We start from the raw sequence: 24303 nt of genomic DNA, 5'->3' as shown, positions 1-24303 counted from the left end.
GGTTAAGCGTCTGCCTTCGGCTCAGGTCATGATCCCGGGGTCCTGGGATCGAGCCCCACATCGGGCTCCTGGCTCAGCCGGGAGTCTGCTTCTCCCTCTCCCTCTGCCTCTCCCACTGCTCATGCTCTCTCTCTCTCTGTATCTCTGTGTCTCAAATGAATAAATAAAATCTTTAAAAAAATAATAATAATAATCCCCTCTGTAACTGTTTTCTACACCCTTGGAAGTTACATCACATCTAAAATGTTATTGCAGAGGGCGCCTGGGTGGCTCAGTTGGTTAAGCAACTGCCTTCGGCTCAGGTCATGATCCTGGAGTCCCGGGATCGAGTCCCGCATTGGGCTCCCTGCTCGGCAGGGAGCCTGCTTCTCCCTCTGACCCTCCCCCCTCTCATGTGCTCTCTGTCTCTCTCATTCTCTCTGTCTCAAATAAATAAATAAAATCTTAAAAAATAAATAAATAAATAAATAAATAAATAAAATAAAATGTATTGCAGATATATTTATCCCCCCTCCCCCCAAGTCAAGGACTCAAGAAGAGCCAAATTAGGAGCAACCACCAAAAGCTAAACCACCACACTCCCAAAGAAGGTCCCAAAATAGGCAGTCCCCTGGTGGGTTGCCTTAGCAAGCTCAGTCTTGGTGACCAGAGCCATTTCTTTTCTTTTTTTTTTTAAAGATTTTATTTATTTATTTGAGAGCGAGAATGACAGAGAGAGAGAGAGTATGAGAGGGGGAGGGTCAGAGTGAGAAGCAGACTCCCTGCCGAGCAGGGAGCCCGATGCGGGACTCGATCCCGGGACTCCAGGATCATGACCTGAGCCGAAGGCAGTCGCTTAACCAACTGAGCCACCCAGGCGCCCTGACCAGAGCCATTTCACCTACTCCTGGCCAGGTGTCTGTTCCCCTCGCTATGAGACAGGACTGCTTTGGGGCCAGCAGGACTCGAAGCCAAACTCACTGGTTATGACAATGGTCGTGATTTATGGCAGATGAGGTCTGCTTTCATGCATAAACGCACTCCCCGTTGGTGTAACAACCACTTAAATTGACACAATCCTTTTAGGAGACCAATCTGCAAAATGTTTCCAGAGCCTTGCCTGCCTCTGTCCTTTGACCCAGTAATTCCACTTAAGAAAATAATCGTCCATTTTGGCAAAGTTCAGTATAAAGCAATCAATAGTTCAGCAAACACGTACTGTACTGGGCAGTGTACATCATAAATCACGTCAGATGTTGGAAATAATAAAATCATGGCTTGCCCTTGGGGACTTGACAGTTGACGGGAAATGTGTTTTCATCATTTGCTGAATGCCTACCATGTGCCAGTTACTCTACTAGGCATTTTTATGTTTTCTCACTCATTATAACCTGTCAAGTAGTGCCACCCACGTCCCACACTAAGGTGATCGACTAACTTCCCTAAGTCATACAGCTAAGCAGCATTTCTGAAATTCAAACCCAGGTCTAGAGGTCTCCAAATTTTGTGCTTTATCCACTACACCTTGCTGCCTCATAATTTAAAACAACAATAACAACAATCAACATATCAATAACCACCAAAGGTAAACAATAAAGAGATGAGTAAATAAATTAATATCAATAGGTCGGATATGCAGCCGTTAAAAGTGACATCTGCGATGGTGAAAACACTTGCGTGTGAGCATAATAACAAAAGCAGGCTGTGAATCTGTACATGCAGAATGATCTAAAGTATGTTTAAAATAGATACACACACACACACACACACAGAGGAAGGAAAAATACCAGTTGTGTTTTCTTTAAATAGGCAAACCTATACCTTCACTTAAATAGTACAAAATTAAGGGGAATTATAAGAGAAGTTGTGCTTCCATATGTAATCCAGATAAAGCAGCTCATCCAAGCCAGCACAATTCACTTTTTAAAGAGGGCACGGGATCCTCTCTTTTCTAACAGCCATACAAAATTTCCTCTCCCTCCTCTCCTCTTCCCTTTACCTAACCCGAGAGTCAGAGTTCTTCACAGAAATAGAATCAATAGGATGTACAGAGAGATATATAGATTGATGGTCAGGAGATGGCTCGTGCAGTTGTGGGGGCCGGCCAGTCTGAAATCTGCAGAGCAAGGGGCAGGCTTAAGACACAAGAAAGAGTGGATGCTGGTGTCTTGAGTCAAAGGCAGTCTGGAGGCAGAATTTCTTTCTTCAGTGGGATCTCAGTATTTCCTCTTAAGGCTTTCAACTGATTAGATCATGTCCACTCACAGGAAGGGTAATCTGCTTTACTCTAAGTCTACTGATTTAAATGTTAATCACATCTAAAAAAAATACCTCGCAGCAACATCTAAACATATTTGACGGGACAACTAGGCACCAAGTTGTCAACCAAGTTGACACATAAAGCTAACCGTCACGAAATCCTTCTTCAATCTACACAGAAAAAAAAGGAGTTTGTATTTCAGAGACTGTCCAAACTCATTCCATCCTTTGATGCATATTAGTAAAGGCCCCAGCCCCTAGCAATAGACATTATGACACATGAATATCATCTTGCTATACATTTGTTTGATCATAATAAATTGAATTTGTAGCTCCTTAAGGTTTACAAAATAAGTTCATGGATACATCTTGTGTGATCTTCACAACAATCCATTCTTGTGTCCTTGAAGGGCCAAAATTAAGGCCAGAGAATTACTTTTTTTTTTTTTTAAGATTTTATTTATTTATTTAAGAGAGAGCACGAGCAGGGGGAGGGGGAGAGGGAGAGAGAAAGTGAGAATCTCAAGCAGACTCCCCACTGAACATAGAGCTGACATGCGGCTCAATCTCACGACACTGAGATCATGACCTGAGCCAACATCAAGAGTCAGATGCTTAACTGAGTAAGGCGCCCCAAGGCCAGAGAATTCTCTTGACATGCCCAAGATTGTAGAGTTAATAGGCAACAGAGACAAGAAAAGTCAGGTCTTCTGAAATCAAGCCCCTTATATCAAACATGTATCATGGACAGAGAAGTGCCACAGGTCCTCAAGGATAGCAGCTATTTTAATTTAATTTAATTTAATTTGATTCAATTTCCCAATTCCTCTACATTGAAAACACATAAAGATGAAGGTGCCTGGCTTATTGCCCAGGAATATAAAGCTGTGTAACAAGTTCAGGAACAATCTCTGTCCACAAGTAAGTGTTTGGTTTGTTTGTTTTTTTTAACTTTGACTAAAGTACAGCGTGCTACTCAGATTAGGCATTTACAACTCATACATTTTCACAAAATGAATACCCCCATGTCACTGCTACCCAGAGCAAGAAATGGAACCTGACTAGCATCTCAGAAGCCTCTTGGGGACCCCTTCCCAGCCATGAAGGTGTTACCGCCATCTAGAAGTCTATCACCACCCACCGATCTTGCCTGGTTTTCCGCTTTACATAAATGGAATTCTATTGTATGTGCTTTTTTGTATCCAGCCTCCATGTTCTACAATAGATCTGTGAGATTAACCCACTACTTTGTTCAGCTGTGTCGCTGGTGTATAGCATTCCATTGTATCAAAAGGGATACCATTTGTGTATACAGTCATCCAGGTAACATTCTGGGTTGTCTCCAGCTTGGGGATGCTGGGAACAGTGCTGCTATGAACGTGCTTGTACATGAGTCTCCGTCCATCTACGTATGTATTTCCGTTTGGTATACACCTAGAAGCAGAATCTCTGGGTCACATACCTGTGGAAATTCAATTTTACTGAAAAGTGCCAAATAGCTTCCCAAGTGGTTGTACTGATGTACACACCACTAGCCGTTGACGAGATTTCCAATGGTTCCTCATACCATTAGCAATTGTTATCTTTTCAGTGTTATGGATATGATTTACAACCTATGGATCTCTCCAAAACAACATATACATAGGTTTGCATTTTTTTAAATGTCATATAAATGGTATCATGCTGAAAATAGTCTATGATTTATTTTTGAGATTTATTTCTATTTATACATAGAGCCCAATTTAGTCTCTTTTACTGCTGTATAACATCCCCATCCTACAAATCTAAATCCTGCCAATGCCCGTTTAGGTTGTTTCCAGTTTTTCACAATTAAAATCAATGATGCAAAGACAGTTGTTCGTGTATCTCTGCATCCACGTGTGAGGATTGCTATAGAAGGCAACGGCCGATGATAGTCTCTGCAGAGCTTCAGTTATCCTAGATACTGCCAAAATTGCTTTCCAAAATGGTTACACCAACTCCTACAGCTCCAAGCAGCCTCCAAGAGTACCCTTTGCCCCAGATTCTTGCCAATAATTTGTATTGTCGGGATTTTTAAAGCATTCGTCAAGCAGCTGGGTGTGTCACTTTCATAACTCTCTAAAGTTTTCCAAATAATTTATAAATACATACACTTTCATTTGCAAGGAGGAAGACAGCTCCATTCCCCTTCTCTCCTCCTACAGAGCCATGGTTCTAGAATGTTAGAGAGGTGGCCCAGGAAGCTGCTTGACTGTGTGTGCCGTTTGAAGATCACGTGCTGGGGCTGCCGCCCAATGCCTTGTGCGTTCGGCTGGAGCGGTGCTCTCAGGCTCACTTGGTGCTCGAAGCTCCCTTCTCCCAGCCAGGATGTGCACGCAGCTGGGAGCCAGAGCCAAACTCTAGGCACCGCCCCCAGAGGGACCTCGGGGAGTATTCCAGGACACAGGGAAGGAGGGGAAAGTGGCAATGACTTTTCCCTGCTTGGTCTGCATGAAGTCTGTCTATTTAAAAAAGCAAACCACACATGCTTTCTTTTGGATGAGCTGTTAGGGGATTTGACAATATTCTTTAAGTAGTTTTTGACTTGGACTAACTCATGTCCTATCAAAACCCTTTGTTTTATATTATTTTCTCACATGTTCTCTCAGGAGGACTATATATGGAATATGTTCAGAGCAGGGCACTCGCTGGAGCTAATAACCAATAGTACATGATATGGGGCTGAGCAGAAAGGACAGACAAGGAATCGTAGTTAGAAGGTACCTTAGATGTCATTGAATGCAAACACTTCATTTTACAGACAAGGGAAAAGGCAGGCCTGCCATGTTTACAGATGACAAAGCTGGAAGTAGACTTGCCAAGGCCCCACAGGGAAGCCAGAGTGCATCTTCCCACTGCAGTGTCTTCGCTCCATCAAAGGAGCACTTGTTCATGACTATAATCCAGAGCCTCTGACTCCTTCCTCACTTCTTGCAACCATCGTGTACTCCTTCGGGGAGTCCTTGACATGGGGTCCATGGGTAGATTTTAGAGGCCCTCACAATGTATGTTCCTGTATCGACATTTTTCTTAGGTGAGGGTTCACATCTTTCCTCAAAACGTCTGGGAGACAAAGTAGGTTAAAAATGACTACTTGGATTTGGTGAAAATGAGGAAGAAAAGAATCTCCTGAAAGCAGAGGAATAGAGACAGAGACAGAGGGAGGAACAGGGTAAAGGGGAGAGACAGCTAAAAAGGTAGAGATATGGGCGCCTGGGTGGCTCAGTTGGTTAAGCGACTGCCTTCAGCTCAGGTCATGATCCTGGAGTCCCGTGATCGAGCCCCACATCGGGCTCCCTGCTCGGCAGGGGGGCCTGCTTCTCCCTCTGGCCCTCCCCCCTCTCATGTGCTCTCTCTCTCTCTCATTCTCTGTGTCTCAAATAAATAAATAAAATCTTTTAAAAAAAAAAAAGGTAGAGATATACAACAGCAGGACCACCAATCTGGAATGGATCCTTACTAGCCAACATTATTCTAAGGGGAAACCTTAAAACCTTATCTGGCTTCCCAGTCTCTGGCCAGACGGTAGCACAAGGTTATCTTTAGGATTCTCTTATCTCAGGATACTGCAAAGAAAACAAAAGGGTTTAGAAAAACTGAACCCGTAGCACATTATCTATCATTAACTTAAGTATCGGTATGAATACTAAAACCCAGTACTAAAATAGTATGGTATTAAAATACCCATCCCTTCCAGGACAGTGTGAAACTCCACACTCTGGGGGGAGAGGGGGCATCTCTGCCTTGGCACTGAAGTCACAGAACCTGGAGTGTGACTTCTCTGCTTCTCCAGTTCTTTCTGGTCACATCCCATGTTGATAAACCCAGCCACTTTCCTGCCTTAGCTGCATTAATGGACATATCAATTGCATATCTCTCTTTGTCTGGATGTGTTTAAAATGCAGTGTTTGAACAACAAAGATGTTCTACTCCAACTAAGCAAATGGTATCAGCTGTATGTCTAGTGCTTCAACTATTTCTGGTTTTAGTTATCATTTCCTAAATCCGTGAAATGCAGAAGCACTTGAGGTACAAGTCTTTTCTAGAGCAAAATGCCCTCTGCTGCCCCCACCCCCCCAGCTCTTCTGCAAAGCCTTGTAGTCCCGGGGCCAAGGGGACTTAGTCCAGGTACGTGGTAAAAAGATGCCTTCTTGGAGGGGGCACCTGGGGGAGCTCAGTTGGTGAAGTGTCTGACTCTTGATTTCAGCTCAGGTCATGATCTCAGGGTCCTGGGATTGCACCCTGTGTCTTGCTCTGTGCTTAGCACAGAGTCTGCTTGACCCTCTCCCTCTGCTCCTCCCCGGCACGCTCTCTCTCTCAATCTCTCTGTCTCAAATGAATAGATAAAATCTTTAAAAAAAAAAAAAAAGATGCTTCCTGGGACACCTGGGACATGGACTATTTTCCCTATTACTGTGATGGTGGCTGGGGACGGGCATCTAGACCGAACCCCCTCCCCTCCTCCCTACTACTGAGAAGGTGTCTGGATGTCAGAATAGATACAAGGGGTCAAGGATGCTTCAGGGATTATAAAAGTTGAGAAAGGCTTACTTTTTGTAAACAGTAAATGTCTTCTAAGGAGAGATTTGCTTAATGAAAGTCTTCTTTTTATTCTGAATTCTCAGTTTTTTTCTGAGTATAGTCTGATTTGAATATATAAAAATGGATCTGGAGCTGCCTTGGGGGGAGGGTGGGGCATGGGTGGAGGATGTTTAGTTCCTCTGCCTGGAAAAGTCCAGGAGCTGGGAATGCGAGATATAATAGGGCCATAGAAGTATCCTTTAAAAGAAAGAAAGAAAGAAAGAAAAGGGGCGCCTGGGTGGCTCAGTTGGTTAAGCGTCTGCCTTCGGCTCAGGTCGTGATCCCGGGGCCCCAGTGGGGAGTCTATTTCTGCCTCTCTCCCCATGCTCGTGCTCTCTATCTTTCTCTTGAATAAATAAAATCTTAAAAAGGAGAAGAAGAAGAAATATCCTAAGATATGCCTCACATACAGCAATCCCAAGACATTTTGAAAACAGGGAAGATGGGGCACCTGGGTGGCTCAGTCGTTAAGCGTCTGCCTTCAGCTTGGGTCATGATCCCAGGATCCTGGGATCAAGCCCCACATCGGGCTCCCTGCTCAGTGGGAAGCCTGCTTCTCCCTCTCCCACTCCCCCTGCTTGTGTTGCCTCTCTCGCTGCCTCTCTGTCAAATAAATAAATAAAATCTTAAAAAAAAAAAAAGAAAGAAAACAGGAAAGACTAGTATTCCATTTAATATTATTCATGTTATTAAAAAATCTTATTCATGCTATTATAGTATTACCCCACACTCTCCCCAAACATGCACACTCCCCTCTGTCTCCAGCAAATCTTTAATGCAGTTTCCTACACACTCAACAGCTTGACTGAATATGGAAATCAAAGAAGTGGCTGAATTCCTTCTGTGAGGGAAGAGTGTTGCAGAAGATAAACTGTACTGATGCAAAAGAAGCAGAAGCTGGAGCTAGAAGTGTCAAGGAAGGAAGCCCTCTTCCTCCCTGTCTACCAAGATGATTCCACCAAATCATCTTGAGAGCTTCTGAGTTCCACGAAATGTGGGGAAGGGCTTTGAGCCCGTTCTAAGGGGCAAGGAGATTGCAGCTAATGATTCCCAAAGACCCATCTCCAGCCTTGACCTTAGAGCCACTTGCCTCCTCAATTTCTCCTCCTAGATATCTAACAGATAACTCGAATTGAAAACGACCCCAAACCAAACCTGATTCCATCTCCAAACAGGCTCTTCCCTTCATCTTCCTCATCTCAGTTACCAGCCCCACCACCACGCAGTTGCTCACGCCCCAAACTACAAGGCATCCTGGAATTCCCTTTCTCTCATCCTCCACGGCAGCAGGCCCCGCCAGCCCCACCCCCAAGACCTATCCCAAGTCTGGACATTTTGAAAGAGGACTCCACTACCTCCGTTCTGACCTGAAATTTTCTAATTGATTAAGGACTTTTTTCCAGCTCATCTCTTTCTTTTTTTTAAAGATTTGATTTATTCATTTATTTGAGAGAGTGAGAGAGAGCACATGAGAGGGGGGAGGGTCAGAGGGAGAAGCAGACTCCCCACCAAGCAAGGAGCCCGATGCGGGACTCGATCCCGGGACTCCAGGATCATGACCTGAGCTGAAGGCAGTCGCTTAACCAACTGAGCCACCCAGGCGCCCCTCCAGCTTATCTCTTAACTCCGGCAAAAGACCCTGCGGGCAAAGTATCCCCTCAAGAAATGACAGCCCTGAGCCAGCAAGCCCCCACCTGTGATTGATTCTAAGACAACAGTAGACCTGACTTTTACTGCCCACCTGCACGCACCCGCTGGCCTCGATCCCACATTTTCCTTATATAAACCTGGAAGTATTTTCAGGACTTTGGAGACAGTCTTCAGGACACTAGTCCCCGCCTCTGTCTTCCCAGTGCTGGTTACTGTTTCCACTGATCCCACTTAAGTATCAGCCACCATTCCTCAACTGAACTTGTACAAGAACCTCCTTACCAGTCATCCTGCCTCTACTCTGGTCCCAGTGCCCTTTATTCTACATAGCAGTAGCAGACAGATAAGAATGTGTGTGTGTCCATATCAGAACCTATCACTCTACCCCTTACAGTCATGCACGGCCTCCCACTGCAATTCAAACTCCACCCCCCCACCCCACGTGGTCTCTGGGGCCCCAAGTGACCTGGCCCTGCTCACCTCCCTGACCTCATTTCCTTCACACTCCTTGCATTCATGGGACATTATGCACACTGGCTCCTTACTACACGCACGTACGCACACATGCACACACACACACACACACACACGGTGCCCCTTCTTGCTTCAGGGTCTTTGTACTTGCTACTCTTCTGCCTAGAGTGCTTTCCCCCTAAATTTCTGCCAGGCTGCCACAATCCCCGAACTCCTGCCCCCCAGCCACTCTCTAGCCTTTACTTTGTTTTACTCCTAATAACTCTTATTTGTGGTTTGATTCGCATTTTTCATCTTTCTCTCCCCATTAGAATGGGAGCTCTGGGCGCCTGGGTAGCTCAGTTGGTTAAGCGACTGCCTTCGGCTCAGGTCATGATCCTGGAGTCCCGGGATCGAGTCCCGCATCGGGCTCCCTGCTCGGCAGGGGGTCTGCTTCTCCCTCTGCCCTCTTCCCTCTCGTGCTCTCTGTCTCTCATTCTCTCTCAAATAAATAAATAAAATCTTAAAAAAAAAAAAAGAATGGGAGCTCCATGAAGGGAGAGACTCTTATCTGCCACTCCTACAATAGTCCCTGGCACAGAATAGTGCTCCATAGAATCTGTGGAATGAACACAGCTGAGTTTCACTTGTTTCCTGCTCTCTCTCTCTCTCAAAGGCCACCCAAACTGCAGCATCCGGTTCAAGCCTCAGGCATCAGAGTTTGGTCATTTGACGGTCCCCTTAAGTCAGGTAAACTGGACCACTGGTACCTGAAGGCGCCCTGCAGGCTCTCCTGGGAAAGGCAGAGACCTCACTAGAGCTGGCAGAGGCCCTGGGGAAATTCACACAAGACGGAAGTTTCACTCTTTCCAAGCATCCAGTTCTGTCCCTTTTCAAACCTCCCTAAAATGTTCTGCTCTTGCCATTTTCCTTTCCTTCCAGACCTTTTCCCAAAGGGTAAAACCTTTCTGTGTGACCTTTAGTCACGAACAACAAGTAGTGACTATAAAATTTACTTTTTCAGTTATCAGTTCAATGTTGCTCACTGGGTCTGATAACTGACCTAAATAAGCCATTGTGCCTCCAGTTATAATCTCTCTCTCTCCCTCTCTCTCCCCACCCCCCCATGTAAGGACACAGCAAGAAGAAAGCCATCTGCAAGCCAGGAAGAACACTTTCACTAGGAACCATATCAACAGCACCTTGATTTCGGACCTTCCAGCCTTCAGAATGATGAGAAATAAATGTCTGCTGTTTAAACCATCCAGTTCATGGTACTATGTTACAGCAACCTGAGCTAACAAAGACAGTGTTTTCCCTGAATTCATTCAGCAGAGATGTCCTGAGCCTGCCCAGTACCTGGGCTGTGGAATAAAGCATGGATAAAGCAGATGAGGTCCCACCTTCATGGTGGAACTTTGATTCTAATGGGAACGCTAGCCAAAGACAATAGGCAAGTAATCAAACAGGTGAATTTAGACATGATAAGAGCTATGAAGAAAACACAACAGGGAATGCAACGTGGAGTGATGGGAGGGGCTACTTTAGATCTGGTAGTCCAGGAAGGCTTTCTGGGGAGGGAACATTTGAGTTGAATGATCAAGAAGACCCAACTTAGAGATAACCTGGTGGAGTAACATTCCAGGCACAGGGGATCACAGTGTTAGCTTGTGCCTACGTAAGACCTGACAATTAGGGCAGGCAGGGAATGAATAGACCTTACATAGATTTGAGTATTAGTATCCAGAAGTGGAAGTGAGAGATACATAGCGAGAACATTCAAATAAGAACCTTCAGATTTTGAATACCAATGAAATAACGATGGTCTCACAATGGCCTTCTATTCCATGCAAGGCCGCCTCTGCATTTTCCACATCACCATCATCCATAGAACATGAAATATCTATACGACATCATGATGCTAATCACAGCTTCCAAGTCGGTTTTATTAGACAGCGGGGTACATTTGCTACAATTAACAGATCAATATTGACACATTAACTCAAGTCAGCACTTTATTCAGATTTCTAATGTCTTTTTTTTTTTCTGTTCTACGATCCCATCCAGGGTACCACACTGGACTTAGTCATGTCTTCTCAGGCTCCTGGTGGCTGTAATTTCTTAGGAATTCCTTGTTTTTGATGACCTTGGCAGTTTTGAGGACTATTAGCCAGGTATTTTGTAGAATGTCTCTCAATTGGGATTTGTCTTGATGTTTTTCCCAAGATGAGACTGCAGGGGTGCCTGGCTGGCTCAGTCGTTAAGCATCTGCCTTCGGCTCAGGTCATGATCCCAGGGTCCTGGGATCGAGCCCCGCATCGGGCTCCCTGCTCAGCGGGAAGCCTGCGTCTCCCTCTCCCACTCCCCCTGCTTGTGTTCCCTCTCTCGCTGTGTCTCTCTCTGTCAAATAAATAAATAAAATCTTAAAAAAAAAAAAAAAAAGATGAGACTGCAGCTGTGGGTTATTGGGAAAAAGACCAGAGAGGTCAAGTGCCATTTTTAGCACACCATATCAAGGGTACATGTTACTAACATGACTTATCACTATTGATGTGGACCTTGATCCCTTAGCTGAGTTCCAAATTATTTTTGATTCTTCACTCTCTCATGCCTTACACCCTGCCAGTCACTGGGCTTCTCCCAGTGGTTACCAGGGTCTCTCGCCGACCCCACTCGTTGGCATCATCCCAACGGCCTCGGGTCTACACTCCCAGCCCCTTCTCAGCACCCGGCAGCACACTATCAGAGCTCTCTTCCTAAAATAAAACTCTTGTCATTCATATCCTTGCTCTAGTCAAATAACCCCACCTGGGAACAAAACTTCTGCTTTGGTTGGAAGATAAGTCCGAGTCTTCCAGCATCACATGCATGCCTTTTTCTCAACCTGACCAGAAGCGACTTTGCCGCTCTGTCTCCTGTCTGAGCTCCACACTAGCGCTCCTCGGATCAGGCCCTGGCTCGTTCCTTCCCGGAGGCCACTGGGCTGCATTTTGTCATGCTTCCGCTCTGTGGCAGTCATCTTTCGAGGCCCTTTCTAGAAACGGCTCACAAAAGGCTCCTTACAGTCAAGGAGTGTGGTGAATTCGAGTGACAAGCACGGTGAACAGGTAACTTCAGGGTACAGAAGTAGATGCTCGATACTAATTTGGCCGTGTGCAAATTGCACAAGGAACATCTGGGCCAAAGCCCTTCACGGTGGCTCAGGGACTTAGGGGGAGGTTACACAAGGGACATGATATCCGACTAAGACTTGAAGAAAGAAGAAGTTCACCAAGTGAACAAGAGGCGGAGAGAAGGTCTAGACAGTGGGTACATTGTGCACAGAATAAGTCATGGCCAGGAAGCAATTCAATATGGAAGTATTTGCAGAACGTAAATATGAGCTAGAATGTGACAAAACAAGCTAAAGAACTTGGATTTTATCGTTATTTTAAAGTGAAATAGAACAGAGGAGAAAAAGTTGGTTTGTGGACATTTCATTTGTTTCTGCATATATAACTATGTGTATGTCCTGCTTTGCAATGTAAATTATATGTTTTTACTGGAAATCACCTTTACATAAATGGTTTAAAAGACTGCTATACGGGGGGTGGCTGGCCAGTTCAGTTGGTGGAGCGTGCGGCTCTTGATCTAAGGGCCGTTCAAGCCCTACGTTTGGCATGGAGCTTTAAAAAAAAAAAAATGTTTAAAAAAGCAGTGCTATATGGAGAGGATATGTAGCAGGGCTGTGTGTTCCAACAGCATTTTTCAAACTTCTCCGAGGATAATACTAGTTCAGGGCCCCAACCTAGAATCAGAATGTCCAGAGGAAGCCTGGAAGTCTGCATTTTCATGAGCACTCCATGTATTTTTTATGAGGGAAACTTGGGAACTCTGAAACTCCGACAGCAGAATAGAAAATAGATTGGAGCGGGAAGACGCAGAAGGTGGGAGACCACGGCTATTGTCTGAGAGACCGCAAGGCTTGAACCCCGGCAGTCGCCGTGGGGAACCGAGGAGGTGGTGGCTATGGAAGACCTGTAGGAGGTGGGCTATCAGATGTGGAGGTGCGGGACACACGGGCACCTAGGTCTCGAAGGTCTGTGTCTTGGATGCCTGCATCAATAGTGGTTACAGGAGAAAGAGAGTGGGTTTCAGGGGAAAATAATGAGTAGGGTTTTGGGACTTGGATTTGCAATGAAATCCGTCCTGAAGCGTGGGCATTTGGAGTAGTCAGCAGTGGAGCTCCGCACAGGGGTCAAGGCTGAAGATAAGAATTTCTGCGTCGTGAGCACATAGGTTAGAACATGACAAATACGATTCCCAGGGAAGTGGGTGGGGTCTGCAGAGCCAAGGACGTCAGGTGGAGGGCTTGAAGCTCTCACGGCTCCTACTCATCACTTCTGCCTCATGTCATTTCCCTCCGCGAGAGAGCCCTTCACCCAGTCCCTTCCTCTGCCTAGCACAATCTCAAAAGCTCTCTCTCCAGCTCTCACCACCCAGGTGGAGCGATCCGCAGCGCTGAGCTACAGCGTCTCCTTGCACCCTCCTCCACCCGTTTCTGATCAGGGTTAGTGGTGGCCCGTTTTCCCTTTTTTCCCCGTGAGAGGCTTCAGAAGCATTTCTGGATTCCCAGCACCTAGCACAGCATAGAACCCTAACAAATGTTTGTAACATTGTGGTGAAGATTTCAGGGTACTTCATCAATTTGGACTTAAAATGCTAGCAATTTTTAAATGGTGAATGAATCCCTTCAAACAATAGCTACCAAACTATTATAAATTATTTCTGATGATATTTCGTGACAGTACCATCTGGTTTTTATCTTCCTATTTCTAGCTCAAGGATCTCACATTTTAATTTAACAATAGCTACTCAAATTAATCTCTTTATTCCATTGCATAGCCCAGGAAAGGCATACATTAAAGTCATGAGTGCCAAGTTCATTTCATCTTAATATGGAAAGTATTTGGGGCTAAATCACTCAGGTATTCTTTGACCAGAAATAGTGTGTACCTTGTGTAGCCCCAAAATCAGTTGCTGCATTTAAAAATAACATTTTATTTAAAATTTTCAAACATATACCATGGTAGAAAGAACATTAATAAGCCTATATGTACCCATTACCTACCTCAATAATTATCAACTCACAGCCAATTCTGTTTCACCTCTACCCCCAACTTCATTGCATATTATCTAGAAGCAAATCCCAGAGGGAGCATACTATGTCATCAGTAAAAGAAGAGACCTAAAAAATAAATAAATATATATATACATATATGTACATATACATATATATGTGTACATATACATATATGTATAATTACACCTCAAAATATTAATAGTTCTTTAATATTATCAAATATTCAGTCATTGGTCAAATTATCAATTCTTTCTTTACAGTCTGAAAAAAAAATTAAGGTCTAAATAATGCCCCCACATTGCCATTGGTTGATATGCCTTTTGAGTCTCTTTTATTAATCTATAGGTTTCCTGGGGCACCTGGGTGGCTCAGTCAGTTAAGTGGCTGCTTTCGGCTCGGGTCATGGTCTCAGGGTCCTGGGATCGAGCCCCGCGTCGGGCTCCCTGCTCAGCAGGGGTCTGCTTCTCCCTCTCCCTACTCTCTCTCTCTCAAGTAAATAAATAAAAATCTTAAAAAAAATTTTTTTAAATCTATAGAGTTCCCTTTCCCTCTGTGTTTCTTGTAAATTATTTATTGAAGATATCAGGTCCTTTGTCCTATAGAGTTTCCCACAGTCTGATTTTTTGCTGCATGTACTCCCATGGTAGAGTGTAACATGTTCCTCTGTCCTCTGTACCTTCTGAAATCAGGAGTTGGAATGAGCAGCTTGATGAGACTTGGATTTTTTGGCAGGAGTTTTTCAAGGGCGTTGGTGTGTTCTTCCTTTCTCCATGAAGAGGTAAATATTGTTTGGTTGTCTCTCTTTTTGTCGTGTTAGAAACAATGAGTGATCTTCAAGGTCTAGACACATTCGTTCTCAGGGAGTTGCAGAAAGGTGATACTCTAATTTCTTCATTCCTTTGTCATTTAGCTGCTGGAACACTTCTGCAAGGAGGAGCTTCGCCTCGTGTATTATTCAGTTACCCAGGGATGTAAGTGACATCAAAAGGTTGAAAAAATAATAGAATTTATATACCAGTTTTCAAATCAATAATGAATTGCTTCTCAGTCATCTTCTAGATGGGACCAATTTTTTGAGCATCATTATGAACTCATAGACTTAAACATATTTGATGTTTCAACTTATTGCCATTTATTATCCTCTTAATGCTCAAAAAGTCCCATCTTTGGCCAGTGGGAACCTCATTGGGTTGGCTCTTGGGTTCTTTTGAAACAACCCTAGTAGTCTTTGATAGCTTCCTCAACTATCCATGTGACAAGATGCTTCGAGTTTCTCTTGTTCATTTCCTGCGCCAGACCTGAATCAGCCTGGCTCCTTTTAATGGGAGATGGTATTGCAAGACCTTATCAGGGCTCTGGGGGTGCTCCCTGCACCTCCGTTGATTTGACCTTGACTTTGAAGTTTTAAATTTCTCTACGTACCCGTGGCTAGTGGTGCAGACTCCAGAGGTAGACTGCTTGGGTTTGAATCACCGCTCTACCGTTATTCGGTATGTGACACTGGGCCAGTCTACCAACTTCTCCATGCTTCAGCTTCTTCAATTATAAAAGGAGAATAATAACCTTACCTAAATTCATAAGACCCTGGTGAGATTTAAATCAGAAAATTCATGTAAAATGCCTAGAATAGAGTCTGGCCTGGAGGGTTGAGTAAAAGTTGGCTATTAATATTCTTATTACTAATCTCTTCCCAGCCTTGTCACTGTTGCCTGCTCACAATGGGGGTCATCTGGGGTGTCATACAGACTTACATTTTATTCGTATCTAGTGACACACTGGTTTATTTTAAAAAATTATTTTGAAGTCCCATCTGCAGCATTCATCCCACTAGCGTGCAGCTCTAAATGATGCAACTCTCACACATATTAGAACATTTCCTACAAAGGAATCCAAATTCAACAAAGCTAATGGCATTCATGAAGCTCCCAAGTACCAGCGTACTTCCTGCTTTTTACACTCATTTGGAAAGGGGTAAATTGGCAGAAGCCTGGCTGGGAGTGGCCCAACCATGGAGTCAAGTTCTTACTTTGCATTGCGAAGTCACATTTGTCTGGTCTTCCCTAGTTGAGCAGAGGGAGCTATTAGAGGTGGCATTCCCCAAAGCCTTCCAGCTCCCTTTTTAATCAAACTGGTAGAACCTCAAGACATGTTGCAGATCACATAAATCTTAATACTGGTTCTGTCTGGAAGCTCATCTCTATTAAATCTTGATCCATTTAGCCATTTGCAATACAACTCCTGCTTCAGGTTTGAGAGGTTAAAGATTTCAGGGCTGCTTTTGCATGGATTCACATGTATTTTACCAGAAGCTTATATCACTATTACTGAAATTTGAGTTTTGACTTCTTTTGTTACAGTGTGAACAAACAGGGTATTTCTGGTCAAAATAAAGACAGTGAAGGGAAGCAGAAGCCCAGGGGGCTGTTTCCTTGCTGGTTCATTAGATCCCAGCAAAGCCTCTAGGTACCTCTCTAAACCTGAAAACCCTACAGAGCTGTCTCTAAACAGTCTCTAAAACTGTTATGCCATGAGTTCCTTAAAACAAAGACATATGTTTGCAATTTTACACACTTGCATCACTGACATATGATTGCATTATAATTACATCAGCTGGGCCAAGTTGTCCATAGAGCTCTGGCCAGAAATTCCCAGGAGGCACCAAGGTCTACCAGTGCTTAAACAAACATTTACTCACTTGTTTTAAATTTTTTTTTCTCTTTTTGTGTCTTATGGCACTCTTAGCATTTTTTAAGTAGCTGTTTGCCATTAAGATGACTTTGAAGGAACTTTAAAAATAATAATTGTAAAAAATAATAATATGTAACATATATGTTTGTCAACGGGGAAGTGGGTGTAGAAAAATAATGGTGGATTCATATAATGGAAACTATTCAGTTACTAAATAAAATGGATCTTTAGGTATTGATACTTAAATGTATCTTTAGGTATTGAAAGAACAGAAACAAGTTTCAAACATACTCAAAACAGTATGTATAGTAGGATCATATTTCAGTAAAATAATAATTATTATACATGTTGGTATACGCATAGAAAAAAATCTGAGGGGGCGCCTGGGTGGCTCAGTGGGTTAAGCGTCTGCCTTGGGCTCAGGTCATGATCTAGGGTCCTAGGATCAAGTCCCTTATTGGGCTCCCTGCTCTGTGGGGAGTCTGCTTCTCCCTCTGCCCCTCCCCCCTGCTCCTTCTGCGCATGCTCTCTCTCTCTCTCTCTCTCAAATAAATAAATAAAATCTTTTTTAAAAATCTGAAGAAAGATAGCCCAAGATGTTAATAGGGGCTATTTTGGGGGCACCTGGGGGGCTCAGTCAGTTAAGCCACCCACTCTTAATTTCAGCTCAGGTCATGATCTCAGGGAAGAGTCTGCTTGAGATTCTTTCCCCCTGCCCCTCCCCCATTCGTGCACTCACAAATAAATAAACAAACAAAAGTTTTTTTAAAATAGGGGCTGTTTTCAGAGATGACATTGTAATTGATTTTTCCTATATATTTCTATACTTCTTGGAATTTCTTATGAATAAGTATTACTTTTTCAATCAGAAAAAAATATTTTTTTTGAAAATCAATGTTATAATGTGTTCAAAACATCAAAAGAATCTATTGTTAATTATAATAATATTAATGAAATTTCTCATGGTAGCGTCTCAGTTGAGAGGTATATTATTAAGCTTCTGTGAAAATAGTAGTTATTATTACTATAACTGATGTAGTAAAGAAAAACATAAATAACCAGTATAACTAGCCCTCCTTGAATTGAAAACAATTTAGTATAGGTTTTTGTTTATTTGTTTGGGGACTTTTGTGGGTTTTTTTTTTTCTTCCCATTTACCAGTTTATTAAAGGATGTGATAAATATGAATCAACACAGAGTGAGGCCAGGGAAAAGAGTGCACTGCTCTCCCCATATCTCCAAACGACAATATTGCAACCAGCTACTCTGACGCCTAAAGTCAGCCGAGGCACCAACAAGGAAGCATCCCCTCCCTGCTGTAGGAACAATGCACAGAATGGCCACAAGGAACAGAGGCTAACATCATTTTCAAGAAAACACTCTATTTTACTAAAAGTCAACATAGACATATACGTTACACTTTACAAAAACACCATCTATTTGGATCTCTCGGCGCCCCCCAATCCAACAAAAGGGGGCTCTGAGGGAGCTAAGAGGACAGGATCCCCCTTCCAAACACTGCGGCGGCCCCGTGCAGCCCCAGCCCCCGGGTCCAGGGCACAGGAGGCAAGGTTAGTGGAAGCCACTCCGGCAGCCAGCGCGGGGCACCGGGAGCCTATCCAGAGCCCTCATTGCCACCCTTGCCAGGACCATGAACACGCTGATGCACAGCCTGAGCCCTAGCTGGACACACAGACAGGTCCTGCCTCAAGAGGAGGAGACAGGTACCCATAGTGGCTGCAGTCAGCCTTGCCCAGGGTTAGTGTCAATGACAGCCGGGGCTTCCGGTCCAACTCCTCCTCTTCCAGGCAGCTCTGCGGAGGCCGGGACTTGGAAGTAATGATGAGGCCGGCCACCAGCGCCCCCTGCAGGAGGCCAACGACGACATCACTCCAGTGGTGCTTGTGGTCAGACCCGCTCGCGGGTGTAGCCAACATAGAGTGCAAAGGCCAACAGGAAGACCTGCACCGCGGGCCGCAGAAGTTGTGCCCACTTCCAGCAGAGCTGTGCCTGCACGTAGAGCTCCAGGAACATCATGCAGTACGTCCCAAAGGAGGAGTGTCTGGAATAGAAGGTCTGGACTCGGTTAGCGGGGCTTCTCCTGCACACCTTCTCCACCTGCACGTAGACGGAGCATTTGATGGAGCTCGAGTCAGGGTCACACACCGCCAGGAAGTTGGGCTGAAGATGGCTGATCGTGTACTTGGCCCGGGTCTATGAGTGACTGAATCACTGCAGCCCCAAACAGGAACTTCCTCAACACCTTATAGACAGCAGCCACATAGTTGTTGAAGTCAGAGCGGGAATAGAGATGATCTTTGTACACCAGGTAGGCCTCCCTGGCCGAGACAAGTATGATGATGGTTGTGATGGTGACCCCGGCCATGAGCCCATGGGTGATGGTGTCTGTACGGTAGGGGTCCTAGATAGAGTCATCTCTGCAGGAGAACCATGCTTATATGGGGCGTTCACAAGAGTCAGGATGGCAGAGAGGCTCCATTCAGATAAACGCAGTCGGGAAGATGGCAGAGGAGGAAGATCCTAAGCCACCTCCTCCAATGTACACATCAAGGCTACAACTTCATATAGAACAACTTGCTCTGAGAAGAAACCTGGAGAACAGCTTTTCCATAGCCGAAGATAAAAAGACAAAGCTACACTGAGAAGAACAGGAGGGGCAGAGACACAACACCCCTAGCATGATGACCCACAAGCCAGAGGGATTTCACAGGGGTGGAGATCCTCCCTGAGGGCCACTAGGCACGGCCCACTCCAGGGTTTTGTACTGGGAAGACTAGCTGCCATAACATCTGGCTGTGAATATCAGCGGGGCTTAACTCTGGGATACCTGGAGAGCTATACAAACCAAGATGCCACTCTTAAAGGGCCCCCACCCAATCTCACTTGCTCCAAGATCCAGCACAGAGGCAGCAGTTTTAAAAATGTCTGGCCCATATTTGAAGATTGACTAATTTTAGGGCATGCACCAGAGGGGCAGGGATGTATAGGAAATTTCACTGGGAATGGAAGCACTGATGGGCACCATTTTTCTTACCCTCCTTCAGCCTGGCTGTCCAGACACTGCACCATGGGCCACAGAAGTTGTGCCCACTTCTGGTGAGCACCATTTCTAACATTCTCCATCTACCTTGCTAGCATCCACCTGGCATTCCCCTGTGGACCCATCCTACCCAACATGCCCACCCCCCAGGTGCCCCTCCAAGGAGGCTCCCATCCTGCCACACCCAACAGGAAGACTCAGCCAGTACCAGTACCCCTCAAAAGTAACACCTGCCGCAGGGAGGAAGAGCAACAGTAATGACCTGACCTCATAGCCAGACCACACCAGGGGCTAACCCCATCCACCATCATACCTGCAGCAGCCACAACTGGGCATCTAAGCCAGCCAGGCCAGGGCCAACTCTGCCCACCAGTGTGCCTACAGCAATCATGGCCTCACCACGACAGAGGGCTCATGCAGCCAACACAGGAGACACCTCTGGAGTGCTTCATTTTGGTGACTGGGGGGATTGGGCTTCTGGGTCCCACCAGACTTCTATATAAGACTACTACCTTCAAGACCAGGAAACATAGCTGACCTATCTCATTCATAGAAATAAACACTACAAGTCAGACAAAATGAAGAAACAGAAGAATATGTTCCAAATGAAAAAACAAGACCAAACCTCAGGAGGAGAAAAAAAAAAAAAAAAGCTAAATGAAACCAAGATAAGCAGTCTACCCAATAGAAAGTTCAAAGTAATGGTCATAAAGATGTTCACCAAACTTGGGAGAAGAGTAGAAGAATTCAGTGAGATATTTAACAAAGAGATAGAAATATAAAAAAGAACCAATCAGAGCTGAAGAATACAATAATTGAAATGAAAAATATACTAGAGGGAACCAACAGCAAATTAGAAGATGCAGAAGACAGATCAGTGATCTTAAAACACAGGTGCAGAAATCATTCAAGCTGAACAGCACAAAGAGAAAAGAATTTTTAAAAATGAGGAATAAATTAAGGGACCTCTGGTACAACCTTAAGTGTACTACCATTCACATTGTAGGGGTCCCAGAAGGAAAAGAGGAGAGAAGGGGCAGAAAACTTATTTGAAGAAATAATAGCCGAAAACTTCCCTAACCTGGGGAAGGAAACAGATATCTAGGTCCTAGAAGCACAGAGAGGCCCATACAAGGTAAACCCAAAGAGGTCCACACCAAGACACATAATAATTAAAATATCAAAAATCAAAGATAAAGAGAAAATTTTAAAAGCAACAAGATAAATTTAACTAATTACATACCAAAAAACACCCATAAGATTATCAGCTGATTCTCAACAGAAATTTTGCAGGCCAGAAGAGAGTGGCATGATATATTCAAAGTGCTGAAAGGGAAAAACCCAAAACCAAGAATACCCAGCAAGTTTCTCATTCAGAATTGAAGGAGAGATAAAGAGTTTCCCAGACAAATAAAAGTTAAAGAACCAGCCTTGTCAAAAATGCTAACGGGACTTCTTTAAGCAGAAACGAAAAGGCCATAACTGGACATAAGAAAATTATGAAAGAAAAAAAATCCACTGGTAAGAGCAAACTTACAGTAAAGATAGTAGATCGATCACTTATAAAGCTAATAGGAAGGTTAAAAAACAAAAGTAGCAAAATCAACTATAACTACAATGATTAGTTAAGGGATATAAAAAATAAAATGATGTAAAATATGATTCATATACCTAAAATGTGGTGGTGGGGATGTAAAAATGTGGTGCTTTTAGAATGCCTTTGAACTCACATGACCATCAGCTTAAAATAGGCTACTATATAATAGGATGTTATATGTGAACCTCATGGTAACCACAAAGCAAAAACCTATAATATATGCATAAAAAAGTAAAGAGAAAGGAATCCAAGCATAACACTAAAGAAAGTCATCAAATCACCAGGGAAGGGAGCAAGAGAAGAAAGGAACACAGAAGAACTACAAAAACAACCAGAAAATAGTTAACAAAATGGCAATCAGTACGTATCTAAAGATAAGGACTTTACATGTAAATGGACTAAATGCTCCAACCCAAAGACATAGGATGACTGAAAGGATAAAAAACAAGACCCATCTATATGCTGCCTATAAGAGACCCACTGAAGACCTAAAGACAAGGGCGCCTGGGTGGTTCAGTCGGTTAAGCACCCAACTCTTGATCTCAACTCAAGTCTTGATTGCAGGGTCATCAGTTCAAGCCCATATTGGGCTCCATGCTGGGCATGGAGCCTACAAAAAAAAAAAGACCTAAAGACATATACAGACTGAAAGGTAAGAGATGGAAAAAGATATTCCATACAAATGGAAATCAAAAACAACAACAAAAAATGAGGTAGCAAAGAATGGCATTACATAATGATAAGAAGATGTAACAATTGTAAATATCTATGTACCCAACATAGGAGCATCTAAATATATAAAGCAAATATTCAAATATCTAAAACAGAAGAATATACATTCTTTTCAAGTGCATGGAACATTATCCAGGATAGCATATGTTATACTACAAAACAAGTCTCAATAAATTTAAGAACACTGAAATCATATAGAGCAGTTCTCCAACCACAACAGTATGAAACTAGAAATCAGATACAAGAAAAAAAAAAAAAACTGAAATAACACAAACAGTTGGAAGCTAAACAACATGCTACTAAACAACCAATGGATCAATGAAGAGGGGTACCTGGGTGGCTCAGTCAGTTAAGTGTCTGCCTTTGACTCTGGTCATGATCCCAGGGCCCTGGGATTGAGCCCCACGCCGGGCTCCCTGTTCAGCGGGGAGTCTGCTTTTCCCTCTCTCTCTGCCCCTCCACCCCATGTACATGCGCGCTCTCTCTCAAATAAATAAATAAGATCTTTTTTAAAAAAAATGAGTCAATGGGGTGCCTGGGTGGCTCAGTTGGTTAAGCAACTGCCTTCGGCTCAGGTCATGATCCTTGAAGTCCCGGGATCAAGTCCCACATCAGGCTCCCTGCTCAGCAGGGAGTCTGCTTCTCCCTCTGACCCTCCTCCCTCTCATGCTCTCTGTCTCTCATTGTCTCTCTCGCAAATAAATAAAATCTTAAAAAAAAAAAAATGAGTCAATGAAGAAATCAGAGTAAATAGAAAAAATACCTTGAGACAAATGAAAATGGAAATACAACATTCCAAAATCTTTGGGACAGAACAGAAACAGTTCTAAGAGGGAAGATTACAGTGATATAGGTCTACCTTAAGAAATGAAAACATTTCAAATAAACAACCTAACTTTACACCTGAAAGAACTAGAAAAAAAAACTTTCCTTGCTCTTTGAAAAGATCAACGAAATTGATAAACCTCTAGCCAGACTCACCAAAAAAAAAAAAAAAGGACTAAAATAAAATCGAAAATAAAAAACAGGGCACGTGGGTGGCTCAGTTGGTTAAGTGACTGCCTTTGGCTCAGTCATGATCCCAGGGTCCTGGGATTGAGTCCCACACCGGGCTCCCCCTGCTCTTCGGGGAGCCTGCTTCTCCCTCTCCCTCTGCCTGCCAGCCCCCCTGCTTGTGCTCTCTTTATCAAATAAATAAATATTTTTTAAAAAAAGAAAAGAAAAAACAAGTAACAACAAACACACAGCAATAAAAAAGATTATAAGAAAAGATATAAGAAACATAACAACAAATTGGATAACCTAAAAGAAATGGATAAATTTCTAGAAACACAAAATCTTTCACAACTGAATGAGGAAGAAGTAGAAAATCTGAACAAATTGATTACTAGTGATGAAATTGAATCAGTAATCAAAAACTCTCCCAACAAACAAAATCCCAGGACCAGATGGTTTCACAGGTGAACTACAAACATTTAAAGAAGTAATACCTTCTCAAACTATTTCAAAAAATTGAAAGGAAGAAACACTTCCAAATTCATTTTATGTGGCCAGCACTGATACCAAAACCAGACAAAGACACTACAGAGAGAGAAAGAGAGAATTGCAGACCAATATCAATATCCCTGATGAACACAGATGCAAAAATACTCAACAAAATATTAGCAAACTGAATTTGACATATATTAAAAGGATCATTCATCACAATCATGTGGGATTTATTCCAGGGATGTAAGGATGGTCCAATATCCACAAGTCAATCAACATGATACACCATAATAAGAAAATAAAGGATAAAAATCATGATCATCTCAAAAGATGCAGAATAAACATCTGACAAAATTCAACATTCATTCATGATAAAAACTCTCAACAAAGTGGGTATAGAGGGAACTTATCTCAACATAATAAAGGCCATATATGATAAACCCACAGCTAACATCATATTCCATGGTGAAAAGCAGAAAGCTTTTCCTCTAAGATCAGGAACAAGACAAGAATGTCCACTCTCACCACTTTTATTCAACATAGTACTGGAAGTCCTAGCTACAGCAATCAGAAAAGAAAAAGAAATAAAAGGCATCCGAATTGTTAAGGAAGAAGTAAAACTGTCATTATTTGCAGATGACATGATGTTATATATAGAAAACCTTAATGATT

At 43.4% G+C, this 24303-nt stretch overlaps 1 long non-coding RNA gene and 1 pseudogene across 5 annotated transcripts in view; both read right to left on the bottom strand.

Moving 5' to 3' along the window:
* Positions 1 to 5423, bottom strand: part of LOC118008121 — a 39934-nt gene extending 34511 nt beyond the window's left edge. For all 5 annotated transcript variants that reach the window (XR_004678587.1, XR_004678584.1, XR_004678585.1 and 2 more), the window contains exon 1: positions 4372 to 5423. This is a non-coding gene — a long non-coding RNA (uncharacterized LOC118008121). The remainder of the gene's footprint in view (positions 1 to 4371) is intronic.
* Positions 5424 to 17958: 12535 nt separating this feature from the next.
* LOC118008120 lies at positions 17959 to 21313 on the bottom strand (annotated as a pseudogene).
* Between the last annotated feature and the right edge of the window lie 2990 nt (positions 21314 to 24303).

The sequence above is a fragment of the Mirounga leonina genome, unplaced genomic scaffold (genome assembly GCF_011800145.1).
Source record: "Mirounga leonina isolate KUSES-001 unplaced genomic scaffold, KU_Mleo_1.0 Mir_125, whole genome shotgun sequence".
NCBI lineage: Eukaryota > Metazoa > Chordata > Mammalia > Carnivora > Phocidae > Mirounga > Mirounga leonina.
Note: the sequence above shows the minus strand (reverse complement) of the source record. Positions and strands in the feature narration are given on the sequence as shown.